Here is an 18426-nt window from a genome sequence, read left to right on the forward strand (position 1 = left end):
ATTGCAATTTTTGAGTCCTTTGATTAAATCTCTTCATCACCAACAAAGTAAATTTAGCTTAATTCTCAAATGAAAAGCTCTTAGAACTGAAGAATGTTGTTAGGAAATTATGGCTCAATACTGTTAATTAAATAAAATGTCTTCTTCATTCTCAGAGGTTTAACCTTTTGTCATGCGTCGGTCGATGTGCTCTTCATGTAAAGTGAGTGAAGACACTGACCTTTTGTTTTGACAGACTGATGAGATCAGCTGAGCTCAATAACATATATCCAAGGACAAAAATGTGAGAATTCAACACTTGTCACTACAATATGTGTAACTGAGGAAAACATAACATAATAAAGCGGAAATACTCCACAAACACAACATAAATAGACTGAAGGTTTTTTGTCCTATGTTGTAATTAACATTTCTGTAACCATTCCACATAATTAATACATTAAATATGAGATATGGGAAATCACATAAATGATGTTTTAACCTTTTCATGTATTTCTGATTTTCATACTATTTTTATCTCGCTTGTGCAGCTGGTGTCGTCATGGCAACGCTCTCGGTTGGTTGCAGACCGGGGGCATGAACCCTGTTGAGCAATCAGACAGATTTTACGTCATTGACCAGACCACACACACATCTCTCTCTCTCTCTCTCTCTCTCTCTCTCTCTCTCTCTCTCTCTCTCTCTCTCTCATATATATATATATATATATATATATATATATATATATATATATATATATATATATATATATATATATATATCAAGCCTGCATTTATTTGATCAAAAATACAGAAAAAAAAACTGTAATATCGTGAAATATTATTACAATTTAAAATAATCTATTTTTATATTTTAATATATGTTACAATGTCATTTATTTCTGTAACGCAAGGCTGAATTTTCAGCATCATTACTCCAGTCTTCAGTGTCACGTGATCCTTGAAATAATTCTAATTATGCTGATTTAATACTCAGTTATTATCAATGTTGGAAACAGTTGTGCTGCTATAACCTGTGATACTTTGTTCAGGATTCAATGATGAATAGAACATTTAAAAGAACAGCATTTATTCAAAATATAAATCTTTTCTGACAATATAAATCTTTACCATGACTTTAAAAAAAAATATTAACGTGGATAATAAATCAGCATATTAGAATGATTTCTGAAGGATCACTAAAGACTGGAGTAAGGATGTTGAAAATTCAGCTTTGCATAACATAAATCAATTATATTTTAAAGTATATTCAAATAGAAAACCACTATTTTGATTTATAATATGTCTATTACTGTTTTACCTGTATTTTTGTTAATGGATATAGCCTATTGTTTATGGGAATAATAATAATCTACAGTAAAATATACCATGATTTGCTAAAAGAAAAACACAATTGAGATTTATACTCGATAACAAATCTGTTTCATCACGATTAGATTCTTTCCATCTTATCATTTATGTCCACTAGATGGAAGTATAAGCAAGCTGCAAAAATGAGTTCATGGATTAACTGCATCTCCAATCGGTGCTTTGCATTCCATTCCACTAGATTTTTTTTTTAACATTAGGTTTTAGATTTTAAAAATAATATATATTTTTTTCATAATTTTGAAAATCTAAAACCTAATAATCATGAGACATATGACAAATAAATATATATATTAATTATGACACGTATACATAGACTATGCATTTTTTTAATGATAAATTATATTACTGATTAAAAAGCTGAACTAAAAAATACAGTCTTAGAATTTGGTTTGTCTCTCTTTTGCATTAATGACATCAGCAAGCTGCATGAACTTTAGAAGTGTGTGTAAAAACTGTAAAATAATCATGTTCTGAGTGTGATTTGAGATGATTCAACAGGCATCTTGAGCTTCAATGGAAGCCACAACATCTGAGTTTCTCTCTCCACAGAGTCACATGATCAATGTCACAAATTGACTTATTGGATTAGTGGAGAATCTTAAATATGTCTTTATTATTTTAAATCAAAACTTCTTTGTTTCAGTTTCAATAACTTGTTGACCCCACGCTATAACAACTGTAAACCTGTATAAAAACATTTGTGCTCCTGTGTTATTTATAGAGTCATTGAGATTAAGGTGCCTGCAGAGATTCTCTCGTTGAACACTTCAAGTTTCTAAAACACAACCAAAATACATATGAAAAGAACGGTTTTTATTGGGTCGAAATAATGATTGAGTAGGTCAGAAAGCATGACCACCTAGTGCCAGGTCATATAAAAGAACAGACTGTGCAAAAGCACCATAAATCCCTCTGCCTCTTGTAAATAGCTTTAATACACCCGAGGCGCCAAATCACTTGACCTGTGTTAGCCTCAGCGTTTGGGAACTTTCTGCTTGACTGAATGTTCCGGACCCACCCCCTCTCCTCCCATTCTCTTGCTGTCAGTCCAGGTAATAGTCAAGGCATAATTAGCAGCACGCTCGCTTGACACTTATTTTGTCTGACTCCAACTTCGGGCCCACTTTGTGGCCCTGAGCAGCCTGGACCTTCCTCTCCGCTCACAGGATTCAGTCAATGGCCACTGCAGAGAGTTCTTCAAAGACACTAAAATGGGGGTTGTTTTATTACAACTCGCTACATTGGTGTGATTCATGGTTGGAAAACAGTTAGAACTGGTGAAAATACACATTTTGTGTATAATGTATATATTGGTCGTGATCATCATTTGAACGGTTCCAATATTTATTCTTCAAATCGATCTTTTTAATTGATCACACTGATAAATCACATTCATAACATTAAAAAAAAATGTTTGCAGTGGGGCTGAAAATTAAACAGCAGCGACAAAGAAAAGTGGTACGGGAAACACGCAACTACAAAAGGCAAAGAGTCTCTTGTAGTTGTGTTTCCTGTACCACTTTTCGGCAAAGAAATTAATATCTTACTAATTAACAGTTCTAAATGTAATTCCGCAGTGTGATGCGATAAAAAACGTTGCGTAGCGCAAAATAAGAGCAAGAAATTGCCGTCTTTCTATTGAGTTGAGCTGCAAGCCAAAACAAACAGTGTACTCCGATTCACAAACAAATCTTTAGAGTCGGTTCTGTGTAGGGAATCAAAAACTGGCAGCGCTATCATTCTAACCCATTTCCCAACAAACAAAAAAGACTTTAGGAGCCAGTTCTTTTTTTAAATAAAAAAATATATACATCGCGATCAGTGTAGTCTGACTCCAGAATTTTATGAGTTCCTTTTTTTTCAAGATTGAAAAATATTCTGGCTGCATCCGAAATCACATACTTCCTATATGTAGGCAAAAAAAGAGTATGTGACAATAAAGTATGTCCCAGTACTCATAAAAGAGTTACGAAAAGTACCCAGATGACCTACTACTTCCGGCGAAATTCTGAAGTGTGCGTACGATGGACACTTTCCTATCCCATGAGGCCACAGGAGGGTTTGTGAATGGCAGTGAAGCAACGCAACTGACGCTGGTCGACAGCATGGTGGCTGTGGTAGGCTATGTCCAGAATACATTCAAACTACACACACACTCACACTATAGAATGTACATTTTTAGCATTCGTGAAGTAATTACTTATTCAAAATAAGAGAGCATGCGATTTCAGACGCAGTCATACAGTGCGACCAGAGTGGTCGGATTCCCGATTCAAATGACTCTTATGAACTGTTTTTTTAGTCAATCAAAAGACACAGCATGAGAAATGTAACCCAATTCCTAAGCCAGATCTCGAACACCACGCTATAGGACTGAACAAAAGTGGAATCAATTTGGGAGTTTGTGAATCAGAATCAAATTGAATCATGCTAATAATTGATTCCCAGCCCTGCTTTCTGTAGGTGGGAAACAAATGATTGTTTGTCACAGAAACATAGTTTTGAAAATTGTACCCTTACTGGAAACACAGGACTTGATGAAGCAAGTTTGTGAATGATGCCGCCTCCTCACATGTCATAGCGTATGAACATTTATATAAACTCAACTGAATTATGTGATGTTTATGAAACATTCTGAGTAAACTGTTGCATCTCTTTTACCAAATTCATTTTCAAAATGTCATCACGCCCCTAATTGGTACATTAAACTACGTGTGTTAGGTCAGCTTTGCAGACATCAGACAGTCAGAGGACAGTTGGCACAGCTTGGAAAAGTTCTAACAGAGCAGCATTCATTTCGGAGAGCACACAGTACAGGCCTCTTGTCCAGCGGGTTGGCCATTGGAAATAAAGACACAGTATCTAGACATGTCCACAGAGAGCTAAATCCACAGGCAGACGTCCCAGCACAGGAGCTCCCAGCTGTCTCTCGGCTGTCCCATAGGCTACGTCAGCAGCCAGACTATGCCACCTCTCTCTCTCTCTCCTCACTGAGAACCAAAAACAAACTCTCTCATCAAAGACAAACCTGTTCCCTCGTACCTCACACATGTTCTCAGACGAGCAAGTGGGCTGGAGAAAGTTAAGCACAGCGCCTCTTTTTAGGCCCCGCTACAGCTGGGAGCCACTTGTGGGTTCATATGGGCCGCTGGTCAACGGCCAGCCGCCATGGGGCGTCCGGGCTCTTTGGCCAAGATGAGACCTTAATGTCATATTGCCAATGCTCCACTTGTTCTCGCTCTGAAAGGCTTTGTGAGGAACTGGGGGGGTGTGACTGTGTACTATTATATCACCAAGCACTAATTACACCAGCACTCCTATCCACAACAGGGCTCGACAGCCAAACATGTTGTCTCACGCTCTAGTCCAAACAGCACAGCTCTCAGTGCTTGTACAGTAATATGACTAATATATGTGGAATTCTGCAGAGTTTGTTCAGTGAGCCCACAGTGTGTGCTACATAATACAATTAACAGTATCGCAGCCGCAGTTGTTCTTCAGAATTGAGATAATGATGGATCTGGTGCAACAAAAGGGGCACATAAAAATGTAATCCTAATTTTAAAAATCCTGTCAGGATTTAGAGATTAGGCTACTAATATTTGCAAAGGTAGGTATGATGAAATTTTCTTTTTAAGGGCATTGAACCACATCAGAAACACGGGAGACGGACCATCATAGAAAAATTACCCCTCAGCTGTCATTTATTGCGTCTTTCATTTCGTTTACATGACAAATAAACAAAAAACTCGGGAGGTAAACTAATAATTTATGTTTCTCATTATAATTATATTCTGCATTATAATTATTTTTTATAATTCGTAATATGATAAAAGATTGCATAAGTGGATGTGTTCAGGAATAAAGTTTCGTTCATTTTGCTGAACCGCGATCATCCGATCAACCCTGTAACGCCTGTGGAAAGTGATTTCCTGTTATTTCCTGTGTCCTAATTTGTCCACTCTACTATGCCAAATGTACTTTTTTTGTGATGAAAAAGTAGATACATTTGACTGAGTGTGTAGCAGAAGAGCAAGCAAGATTTGGGACATACTACCACGTCATAAAATTGCTCTTTGTCGCAAAGTTCACATAAGGTCACCATAAGAATGTCAATCATCCTGCCCAGTTTCATCCTCATCTACACACTCCACATAATAATTTAATTTACACTAAAACAGTTCTTCATACCGTATTTGAGAGAAAACAGGTAGCACATTGATTTGCCAGTGGTGGGTCTTTCATGCAGAGAACTCTGCTAATATTTTTTGAGGGTTTTTGCATAAAGATTGATTTTATATAATGGCCAAGATACCCGCTTTACTATAATGCTATTTGTAAAGTTCACAATGTTGTTGCGGATTAAATATATAACAGATAACATGAAAGACATTTTTTCATCAAGTTAGATTTTGATTACAAATAACTCAAACCCCTTTCAGGCCATCTCTACTTAACCATCAATCTCATACACATCTGCCATGTTTGTAGTTCTTTTTATTTGTGTTTGTAGTTCTTAACCAAATCCTTCTCCAAAGCTCAATGGTTTGTGGGCAATTTTATAACCCAATTTAAGTAAAAAAACTAAAACAAACCTTCCCTTGCTACCTTCCCTCCGTCTCGTTCACTTGGATGTACATCATTGCTTATGTTGCACTAGTGGCCACTACTGGCGGAATCCTTGCAATGTGTTTTATTTAAATTTTTTCCCTTGTGAATTTGTTTTAAAGCACTATTCTATAGGCCTGTATGCTTGGAGAAAATATAAAAAATGACACAAAATGACAATACAATAAACTATAACAGTCAGCTTAATATAACTACAAGTATGCTGTTAGATGTCAAAATAACCCCAATTTCAGAGTTGTGTGGGATGGGGGTAAATTAATTGCGAATTGATTTCAGGTGCAGTATTATTCTAATCTCACATGCTATTTAGGATAATTGTTTAGAGACGTGCTCTGCTAAAGCTTTGTTTTGAACTCATTTTGTTGGCGGAGCAAAAATAGACAAAGTAATTGTCCCCAAAATGCAAGTAACCCAATATTAACTTGTTATTTATTGAATGGTTGATTTTTTTTATTATTATTAAATAAAACAGCCTGGCTTGTGTGATATTGTTTAAATAGGGCTAGAATAGATGACTTTTAGCAGTTTCATTAAAAATAGCACTGCCCGACTGTGAAGACTCTGATATAGTTTTCTTTTTGTGCTGAAGAGAGGGTGGACGGGGTGAAAAAATATTTACAAAGCAAATACATAGTGATATTGTTGAAACTAACCACAAGATGGGGGAGGAAGAGGGCGTTGGGAGGAGGTAGAGGGGGGAAAAAGAGAAAGATGAGGGCATGTAATCGAGGAAGAGATGCTGCCCCACAGTCAGACTGTCTGGCTACAGCAGGATCCCCAGCACTCAGCATCACATGATTCCAGAGGTCAGAGGTTATCCTCGCTGATGAATATCAGGCTGAGGCCAGTAGCACTCACTAAAGAAAAGGAGTTGTTTTCACTCCCAGAGCCTGGAAAGTTTATTTCAGGAATATATTCTGCCAGCATGCGATTGTAAACCTGTCCCACATTGGGAAAATTATGTCCGCAAATGTTCTCTTTTCCGCAAATGGTATTATTAAGCAGCTAGAGTATCAGTGATTTTTTCCCCCTTTAAAAACATAAATGCAGACAGGAAAATAAATGTAAAAATCTAGATAAAAAGCCGTTTTAAACAAAAAACAATACGATTTTAAGGAGCTGTACTATTGAATGTGTGGCTTCATCCTTCTACATCCTTATTTACCCCATATTCTTAATATTAATGCATCAAAATTCAAGCTATGTTAATTATCACAGGCACTTCATGCAAGCCCTTGCACTGGATTTTTAGGAAAGCCGTCCGATTATTGCAACCATGTGGAGAGGAAGGCCACATAATGAGCTGCAAAGCTGGTACAAATGGAGAACTAAGCCAGACCATTATATCAGCCAACAACCCCAATATATTCTCACCTGGCCGTGATCTCACATCCGACTCTGCAACTGAAAATCCACTGCGGTATGTTGAGAAAACGAACTCGGCATGAAATAGTAATGCAGCAATGGTAAGCCAACGTTAAAAGGTGTGAAAATGAGTTTGACAGTTATGTGGCCGAATATACTTCATTTTCATCCCTTTATCTTTCATGCAAGACACAGTAACAGACCTCATCGCAACAGGGGCCGAGAGGCATCGACAGAGGGAAGCAGAGCAACTCTCCATCCAAATGACCCGGCAGACACGCCATCATCACCCAGCAGAAGATCACTTTCCGAAAACTAGCATAAATGGAGGTATTGCTGTAATGGCTCTGATATTTTCGACATTTATGAGCTCTATAACAAGGAGAGGATTGAGTGATGGCGCGGTGGCTGGCTGAGAGGCCGAAGGGGGAGTTTATGTGTACGGGGTCTGCACAAAGCCGTGTCAAACCACACCACATACCATCACCAACGGGAGAATGAGAAATCCATTTGGATTGTTGACATTGAACTTTATGAACCAGACAAGGCAATATTTCGGATTTTTCTCCTTCTGGCTGTCTCCATCTCACTCCTGTGTTACTCCTACTTCACTCTGAAGTATCTGGAACTCATAATCAGCCATTTCAAAGGAAAAGCTGAGTTAATGTCTACAGGTGATCGCTGCTTGTGAATATCATTGCCTTTTTAAAGCAGACAGGATCTTAAAAATATTGCTTGAGAATAATGATGTTATCATGATGACTAAGGGGTTGTATTGTAAAGAGGCCTGGAAATACACATTCTGAACTTATGATGCTTTTATTTTACAAACAAATAAAGCATTTAAAATGCCTGTGCAATTTGTCAGTGCTTTTAAAGAGTTAAGGCAAGACACCCCAGGTGAATAGGTTAAAAATATTTAAATAATACTAGAAATCCAGTCACAAGTAGCACGGGTATATGGTATGTGGCAATAGCCATTAGCCACCAAAACATTGTATGGGTCAAAAATACAGTTTTTTTTTTATGCCAAAAATCATCAGGATATTAAGTAAAGATCATGTTCCATGAAGATATTTTGTAAATGTCTTACTGTAAATATATATATATAAATATATTTTTGTGAGTGGATGCAGCAAAAGCGCGAACATAAATGGATAACTTTTCTCAGGCGATTTTCTCAATGTTTCGATTTTTTTGCACCCTCAGATTCCAGATTTTCAAGCTTATTAATTCAGCTTTCGGTTGATGTACTGTATAAATCTCAATTTAAAAAAGAAATGTACCCTTGTGACTGGTTTTGTGGTCCAGGGTGACATATTAGAGTCAAAGGTTTATTTTAAGTGCTGCTGAAGTGATTTCTGACTCATTTTGAGAAAACGGCCTTCTAAAGATAGGCTATACTGTAATTGAAATCTACAGATGCAAATAGATTAAATATACACTTAAAAGTGTTTTTTGGATGTTTTCTTTCTACTGGTCAGAGAAAAACACTTTATCAAAAGCAAAAAAGCAACAACAACAAAAATCGCAAAATTGACAGATGCATGAAAAAACAGTGTTTTTACCTGTAGTGTCTCGCCTTAGTTGAAACAAACTATTCAAATAAGCTGATTCAGCGATTTCTAAGAGATTGAAAAACAAAACATGTTAGTACTCATCTTCACATCTACTCGCTCAGCAGCCTCTCTACACACAAAAGACTTAAATCTCAAATATATGCTGTTATTTTGCAATTTAAAGTCATCAGATAATCCTGATGAATGGTGCAGAAAATTCAGCTTTGACATCACAGAAATAAATGACATATTTAAATATATTCATAAAGAAAATAGTTAAATTGTAACAATGTTTAACAATATTCCTGTTATTTTGATTTAAAAAATACTGACCCCAAACTCTGTGTGTGTGTGTGTGTGTGTGTGTGTGTGTGTGTGTGTGTGTGTGTGTGTGTGTGTGTGTGTGTGTGTGTGTGTGTGTGTGTGTGTGTGTGTGTGTGTGTGTTATTTTTTATATCATATTTAGATATTTTTTTTCCCCACCATTTTAACCATCCAATCAAAATTCATTGGATTGAGTCGAAATTATTATATTAACAACACTGAATCAACCTAAATACATAGGTTACACAAACAAAACAAAACTGAAGTCTTAGATCAAGTAGGAAAAAAACTTTAAAGAGTTAACAGTTGCAGATAACCACTTTTTACATTCGTAAGACAGAGAAGTACAGGTCTTATGTTGACAATGTGATCATTTTCAGCAAAAAGCTGGTTTCATCGATACGTTTATGCGAGTTCAGCATTTCCCCATCAGATCTGTCGTGGGGTACCACTGCCCCTCCACTTGTCTTATCACTCAGAGCAGAGACAATAGGGGCAGATTTACTCTGATTAGTGCTATTAGTTCTATCCCCGTCTCCTCATCACAGATGCTTGACATGTTTCTCATAACGGCCCATAACAGTGGCGCTGAGCGGGGAGGACTGACGGCTGATCCTAGACACTGGAGGTCTGTGGAAGTGACGGCCTAGCCATTACAAATAAAGTATGTATCACTGGATGTTTTTTTTTAAGTGGAACATCATCGACAGTTTATACTGTGGCCTATGGGGTGTTAAACAGCATAACGGCATATATGAAACCCTGTCGATGAATAAGGGGAGATAAGACGGTATGAGAAGGGCCACGTTCCAACAGGCACAATGCGTCTGGATGCCTGACTCAAATCTGTACGTGCAATTGTCTCTAATTGTGACATTGATTCAGGGAGATCTGCATTCTTCAGCCTCTTACGGTTTTCCAGTGTGGGTCTCAGAGTCTGGGGAACCATTAACACGATACCAATCTAAACCAATGGCTCCAGTTCGGGCCTCCCACAGTCTAAGAAGGGCAACCTGTCCGACCCCAAAGTACCAAAATACCTCCTTCCCCCTTGGTTTTTGTGGACAGAAGGGCATTAACGTGAGCAGTGTGTCATTGACAGATGCATGTCAGAGCCGGGGCAATTATGAGGACGCTCTCAAAGACAGCCTGTGTCATCACGTCTCGCAGTCGCCGTTCTGAAGTGAACATACCCAGCCGCTGTGCGTTTGTGGGGTAATTAACCTAATGATGCGGCTATGTGATTCATAATGTATCTTCCGAATCTTTCCTCAGGGCGTTACTTTGCAGTTTTGGAGTTGGGGAGATTATGAAAATGGAGAAGAATGCCAGCTGGAATTGCGGTTGTATATGATGACTATATAAATATAATCAACTGAGGAATTGTATTCGCTCATATATATATATAAAAAATTCACACTGCATTCTAAAACAAGGAATGCTTTTACTTTTACTTTTTTTTTTTTTTTTTAAACATTCTAAAATTTGAAAACATAATAGTTGAATGATACTTAATGCAATTTTTCAATCTTTTTAATAGTACAGATAAAATATCAAAGTCAAGATTTCTGGTAACAGTAGAACAGCATTGGGTGAGCTATCAAAAGTCCGACATCATCACATCACATTAAGGAGTAAATATTCAAATGTTCAAGAAGCACCTCACATATTTTATAATAAAAATTAAATGGTTTGACTCCATATTTTTTTGTACATTTTCTAATAATATTTGAATGTACCAGGTGCTTCTATAATGAAAAAAATAATTATTATCTTCACTAGTGCAAGCAAGGTATAAAAGTGAAAAAAAAAATAGCCTACCGGTATATATATTTCTAAAAAATAAAATTGTATTGTTAAAAAAGTTACATGTTATAGTATTTTCAATGTTAAAAACTTTGTTTCATCTAAAAATGATGGAAAAGTATTTCCAAGGTCAAAATTCATAGGAAGAAGAGGCTGTTTAGAGTGTAACTTCACCGATTTTCAACCCGCTTTGTATTGTTACAATGTCGGTAATATATGTAAATAAATAAACAATGTTTACTCATTCTCCGTTACCTGGACTGAGAAATTCACGTTTTTTTGACAGTCTGTCTGAGAAAAAGCTGAGCTTTTGCAAAAAAGGCTACACCATTGTGACTAAAAGTTTGCTAAGAAATATTTCCTACTAAAGCAAGGCACTATTTGACTTTGGCCAAGCATAAACATAGCAGATTGGGAGTGGCCTTAGATGACAACATGCCCAGTGCATTATGGGTGTAGAAGCTTTCCTATCTATTTGGCAAAATGGTAAACTGTCACAGTGTCTGGTGGTTCCCTGGGTTTAACACTAGAGGTCTCAGTTTTCACGGTGTCTAGGCATTTTCACTACATTTCCCATAATCCTGTCTGTCACTGATTGTTAATTTCCTTCAGCTGTTTCTCGTCACCTTGTTTGCACTTGTGTATATTACCCTGTCTGTTTCAGTGTTTGTCACGGAGTCCTTGTTTAATGTCCCCACACTTCCGTTCCTGTTTCTTGTGTCTGTTGGATTGCTTTACTGGATTTTGACCCTTGCCTGGACTGGTTGTGAGTACGGATTACCCTTTATTAAAATACTGCTTTTGGATTTCTAATTCCCTGTGTGTGCGTGTCGTGACATAAACAACAGCCTTTTTTCTCCTAAATAAAACAAAATAAAGTACAAAAATTTAGTTGTTCTTTATAATTAATGTGAAGATGTTAATTAACAATTACAGTCTGCTTTTAATAATTCTGAAAATAAGATGTAGCCACACCTTTCTATCCTCTCTCCCTCGCTCTCTTTGCATGCAGAATGAGACAGAGGAATAGACAGAGACAGGAGCATCGTTCTCATTCCTGGCAAGGCCTTCTGTGTCTTACCGGAGCCTCCTTGTCTGAGCAATAGCTCCCGCTCACAATTTATAGGAAAATCAATCGTTGCTCACTGTCTGTGTACTTTGCTCATACCAAAGCTTTACAGTTCTGCACATTGTAACATAAGCTTGGAGAGACTTGTCAGGCTCATTTATAATCCAGAACACCACAAATACAAGTGGGGTTAAAAAGAGAGTGGGATAAAAGCACAGAAAAGAAAACCAAGTTGCCAGGTGGGGACTTGGAGACAGGCGGGCAAATAATAATGCTAATAACGATAATATACCAAAAGAGCACTTCAGACAAATAGTCAAATATCCCAAGTATGAAAGGTCTGAGACGGTTTTAGACATTTTACTTTGAGCTCATCCACTCTTTCACCCAATAGACCGAAACGAGACAGGATCGAGCCGCTACCATAGTAACAGTTGTGTTTGGTGGCGACTGGTATCAGTAGGGCTGGGGCTGCGCAGAGCTGTTTAGAGTAACTCGGGTTGCCATGAAAAAATCTGAAGCATGCACAAAACATAATATACAGGGACTCAGCGTCGCCCAGGGAGAGAGTCTCTCTGTCTGCTCTGCTCTCTACAGGTGGCCTTGTTTGGAAATGCTGACAAATAGGAAATTTGGAGCAATAGTAGAGAACTATGGCTCATTCCAAGCATCCACTGCGATAGTCTTGTGCAATGTCCAGGTCTCATAAAGAAACACTTTTTGTGTCTAACTTCAGGGTTCAGTAATACGGTCTCACATAGGCCTATAGAAATGTGTATGCTGTATGGTAGGACACCGGGGCTAGTTGTCACTTGGGCTACAGTATATCATAGTATAGCCTATTGTACAAGGTTTGGAGTTCATGCTTAAATGCTTGTGTTCTCTGGCAAGTTGGTTTCACAAGTATCTTAAATGTTGTTGTTTTTTTCAATTCAATCCTCAAAAAAAAAAAAACAAAAAAAAAAAAAACTGTATTTGTAATAGCTGTTTGGAAAAGAAGTGAATAATAAAACCACATTGGGACATGGTGGTTCAGCTATATTACGCAAGTAGAATCTTTTTTTCTTACAGAAAAATAGAACAAGGGTATTTTTCATAAGTTTCATAAGTTGCCACATGTGTTTTATATAGCCTACTAATCATAAACACTTATTATTTTTACATTATCATGTCAGTTATCAGGTTGTCATTTGCTTAAATGTACAATACGCAACTTTAGGCCGTCTGGCAGTTTTTAAAAAATGCATTTTGCAGAAGAAATATTTTTGGGTTGTGCTTCGGCTCTGCGTGACTGCGGATGAATATGGTGGCGGAGAAAGCAATTGTTTACCTATCTGAGTCAGCTTCAATTGAAGATAATGGCGGTAGAAGAGGCAAATACGTTTTGCTTGGAGAGAAAGTAAATTGTTATTTAGGCCTATCATACCTATAAAAAAAGTAGAGAGATTATATATTGCTCATGAAACATTCACTTCTGGCTTACGAGATATAGGCTAACCAGTTTAGAAAAGATCTCAAACTGACTAGCTGAAGACGTGGCTACCCATTTGACAAGATATAGCCTATACATCCTTAAATAAATTCAAGCAGAGCGCTATACAACAACCCATAATGACCCAATAGATACGGGTCTACAATAGACTATGGTAGAGAGCTCATCTGGCAATTTATCTGTTCAATAAAAATAGCCTACCTGTAGCAAAACAAAAAACTGTCTGTCCATGTCGCCACAACCGTTCAAATCCCTCAGTTCTCGCCATCTCTGAAAAGCCAATGTTGGTTCTCATTTTATTACGAGCTCTGTCGCTCTTTTTTTTTGCCAGCAGACTCTCCTCTGTTCGGCGCTTTCTTTGAACGGGGTAGCCTATTCCCCGGAGGTTTTAGCGGCTCCATGTAAACCTTTCTCACTCCTTGTCCTTTGTCAAAAGTAGCCAGGGCAACTTTTTTTCTATGACGAGCCACACACGGGCGAGTGACTTATGTGCACAATTTCCCGCGAAAACCACCCCGGAATTTAAACACTAAAAATATGCTTTCCATCTGAATCAGGGTAAGACAAAAACAGTTTTGGAAGAAGGATTGATGATGCACTGACTCATTATTTACATTTTGTTAATTTTAATCAAAAAAGTTATATTGTGGTTTGTAATTTTTGGTTGCTTCCCATTTTTGCTGTTTCATAATCATTTTATGGAAAAAGGTAATTAAATATATTTTAAATATAGATGTCATATGATATATGCTTTAGATTTCATATTCCCTACCTCTCATATCAGTGTCAGTAAAGAGCGATCTCATGTATGTTTTTTATTTCTTTAAATTTTGTTTAAATTCACAAATAAATGCTGTTTATTTGAAAGTTCTATTCATCAAAGAATCACAGTTTCCACAAAAAATTTAAGCAGCACAACAGTAATAAAATATATGAAAATACATTAAAATAGAAATATAGTTCAACTATGACTTTTAATAAAATATAGGCCTATTAAAATAGAAAACAGTTCATTTCAATTGTAACAGTATTTAACACTATTACGTTTTTTACTGTAGAAAATAAATGCATCCTTGGTGAACATAAGAGACTTCAAATCCAACCCCAAAATTTAGAACATTAGTGTATATTTTTAGTAAAACTTTAATATATTAAAAGTCAGAATATTTTGAAAGGCCTAGCAGTGACATTTTCTCAATGGATTTGAAAAGCACGCTGTTATTATCTTATTAAGGAACATTTTTTGCTTTTTACAGTACAACAATGAAGGCATAGATTTGTGAGGAAGCCTGTTAAGCATCTAACGGTGCCTCATTTTTATCTCTGGAGTCAATCCTTGCGAGTCTGTGCTGTTATCTCCCTACCTGTCCTCTTGTTGAGGATGAGGAATCTATTAATTAAAATAGGCTACAGCCATATGCTGTGATTGTTTATACAGTGCTCAGTGAACAAGGAAACTTCACATTCACAATGGAACCATTCATAAACGTTCACTCTCCTCTCTGGAAAAAAAAAAAGAATAGTTGCTCTTAGCATTTGGGCAAGAGGTAATTGGGATCACTCAGCTTGTCTGATGCTGATAATGGGGCAATGGGAAATTCCTGTCAGAGAGTTTGTGGTGCAAGGTGGTTTCGCAACTGCCTTGGCAGGCTCTGAACGCTCCACACTACGGTGTATGAGTTGAAGCATGCTCGCATAGCTGTCATTAAACATATTTAAAACAACATAACATAACAGCAAAAAAGACAAAACGCTTTGCAGTGATAGCCATTTGAGAATTAATATAGCAATATATAGCAAGAAGAAGAAGCTAAGGACTGATTACATATTAATAATACCACTGCAAAGACAAAGATTTAAACAATAATAGAACACTTAATCAATGCTTTGGGCTAATAATGCAACTAGTTCATGGATACAATTCCTGAAATTGTTTGTTTTCTAACAATGTGTAACAGTGAACATACACGTCATGCAGAATAATCCTGTTTTTTGTTTTTGAACACAAATGAACATTTCCATCACATCTCAATTGATAAATTGTGTTTGACAATATTCTGTGATGGAAATGACATTGTGTTTTTTGGAGTAGAATGCATTTTAGTATTTTATGTGTCCTAATGTGTCCTCACAATAATATTTTCACACTTTTTGGATATTAACAGTTTACAGCTTGTTTGGAAATGATGAACAATAAACAATATTAAGTGATATTTACCTGTATTTTTTGTTCTTCACACAGTGTCTCAAATTTCATCTCTTCACTCAAATTGTCTCCTTGGAAATGTTTGCCCAAAAAAATATCAGGGGCAAAATTGTTAGTGAGTATGTGAAAAAATTATGTCAATTATTTTCACAAAATAAATATTGTAATGGTTTATGTGTAATATTTTATTTAAATGATTATTGTCTTAAACGTGTAATATTAAATATATAATAATATGTAATTGATTTTCACAGGGTTAAAGATTAAAATATACACATAAAAAATGGAAAAATAGTTAAAATAAATAAAGGAAAAAGTTTCAAAGGAAAATATACTATGATCCTCGTTTCACAAAAGGAAAGAAGCTGAAATATGTTATGAATGATTATAAAAATCAAACATAGCTTGAAACATCAAAAGTGTTGAAGAAATAATCGTCTATTGTTAATATTCAGTTTTAATGTGCCCTTGCATTCCCACGCTAAATTCTCCTGTTTTATCCCCGTCGAGTTAAAAGAGTTGATTAGTTCTCTTTAAATGTACACAGCAACATTAGTGTCCTTAACCACATGTTGCAGTGCTCCAATTAATGTTATTCTAAGAGAATGGCTACATAGCCCTTCAGCCAAGAGTTTTGATGCCAGGCAAAGCATAGTTCGTTTTAAAAAGCACATGTTCCAATAACCGCAGTATAAATCTACAAGTAAATTGTGAAGGAGTTTAGCTGTCTGTTTTCAAACATTTGACTGAAAAAGTCATGTCTAGAAATCTCGTCTAGAACATAACTCACTTACATATATTAAACAGTCTTGTTCAAGAATGAAAATAAAAAAGCTGCAGTTTTCACAAACATAAAGGACTCTTATAGCATGGGTTTTATAGATGTGTGCTGTAATATTTACATGCACATAATACAACCTCATTAAAATACACCAAACAGCTCTCTACAGTCGTTGCACCCCTAACCGATATCTTTATGAATATATGGACCACACAAACAGCAACATAATTAGACACTTTTCCTAAAATCAGCTGATCTGATTCATCTTAAGCTCCTTATTTTGTCTCATGCCCATTGATGAATCAATATATCATAATAGCAGGGTAAGTCCTTGAAATTTACAGTATATTATGGAAATATTAGATATTGTTTTATTCATAATTTTCTCCTCCAAATGATGATTAATGAACGTAATCTTGCAAAAGATAACTGCTAGAAACTGTGTTGAAGTCAATGTGTGAATGTTCAGATGTGCCGCAGCTACTGTGTGTGTTCATGCTGATAATGATAACAGCTGAAAGAGATTACCTGCAGACACTGTGTAACTAGCACTCAGGTTTCAATTATTATCTAAGTGCAAAGAAAAGTGGTGCAAAATTGTCACAAGTGTTAGGAGTCTTTTATGTGTACATTTTTCACATAATAAGGGCTTAATTTAGTCAAGCTGTTGCAAAACTGTTACAGACTGGACACAAAAATAGACTGAATCGTCATCACTTATTTGGTGTTTTTCTTTTCTTTTCTTTTTTTTTGTATTTTCTGTTGGCCAAGCATCATGGAAAATCTGTTGTTTATCAATTACCAAGATACTAAAACGTGCTTTTTGAAGCTAGTGTAGTGGACTTTAAAAACACAAAATACAGTCATGTGTGCACAATCGAAGAGGTGCATTTTGGGATACAAACCCTTAGATTGGCTGTTGTATTACGTACTTCTCGCTATAGAAAACGAATAGAGTCACTAAATCGTTACATCAGATCAGTGTTGTTATCCTTAAGCTAAAAAATTATAATTAAAAATTTTGTACTTTCGCTTTGGCATGTAACGGAAATAAGTAGAAGCACTAAAATTACTAAATTAAATAAAAATAAATAAATAAAAACTAGAAATATTAAAAAACTAATAAAAATGACAAAAGCTTATATATAAGCTAATTAACAGTATAAATGAAACCTATGATAATATATGAATAAAGCAAAAATAATACTTCAGCAGAATAATGATATAACCACAATGTTTTGTATTACAAGGCTGTGGTTTTGGCTTAAAATGAAAAATGAAAGATCTTGATATCCACACCAGAGCATTAAACAAGCTTTGAAGGAGCACTAATGAACAGTTTTGTTTCTCAAAAGCTCTCTATAAGTAGACAAGAAAAATAAAAAAGGCCTACTGACTAAAGATGAGGCTTGAAGGCGCTGTGGCTCCCACGAAACCACAGGTCTTGTAGAAGAAACCTTGTGTATCTGTGCAATGTCCTTTTTTTTCCCACGTGACGTTCTAAATGACACTTGATGACAAGGTTAAATGACACTTAAATTGGATTGGATTTCAGGGATCACTCTTTAGTGTGCCCAGGTGCCATGCCACCATCAGTCTGTCAGACTTGCTCTTGTTTGCCAAGGTATTTGAGGTGTCCTGGATTATTTACAATGCAAATGATGCAAAGAAGCATTTTCCACACTACCGCAGCAAAGAATATTTTCCACGAGCTTTATCGTGCAGCACCGAGAGTACGTGCTGCCTGCTTTATCGAGCAGAGAATTACGAACGTTAGCAAGATTTCAAAGCTCGTAAAAGTCATTTCGAGTCAACCGCAAGCATG

General features: G+C 36.3%; 1 long non-coding RNA gene across 1 annotated transcript; it reads right to left on the reverse strand.

The window, feature by feature from the left end:
• Positions 1-517: 517 nt before the first annotated feature.
• On the reverse strand, positions 518-13955 carry LOC306986432. Its single transcript, XR_013794975.1, has 3 exons — positions 13816-13955; positions 8933-8989; positions 518-583 (listed from the first exon to the last, which is right to left on the reverse strand). It is a non-coding gene; the product is annotated as an uncharacterized lncRNA (long non-coding RNA).
• Positions 13956-18426: the final 4471 nt, after the last annotated feature.

This window comes from Phoxinus phoxinus, assembly GCF_949152265.1.
Source record: "Phoxinus phoxinus genome assembly, chromosome: 18".
Classification (NCBI taxonomy): domain Eukaryota; kingdom Metazoa; phylum Chordata; class Actinopteri; order Cypriniformes; family Leuciscidae; genus Phoxinus; species Phoxinus phoxinus.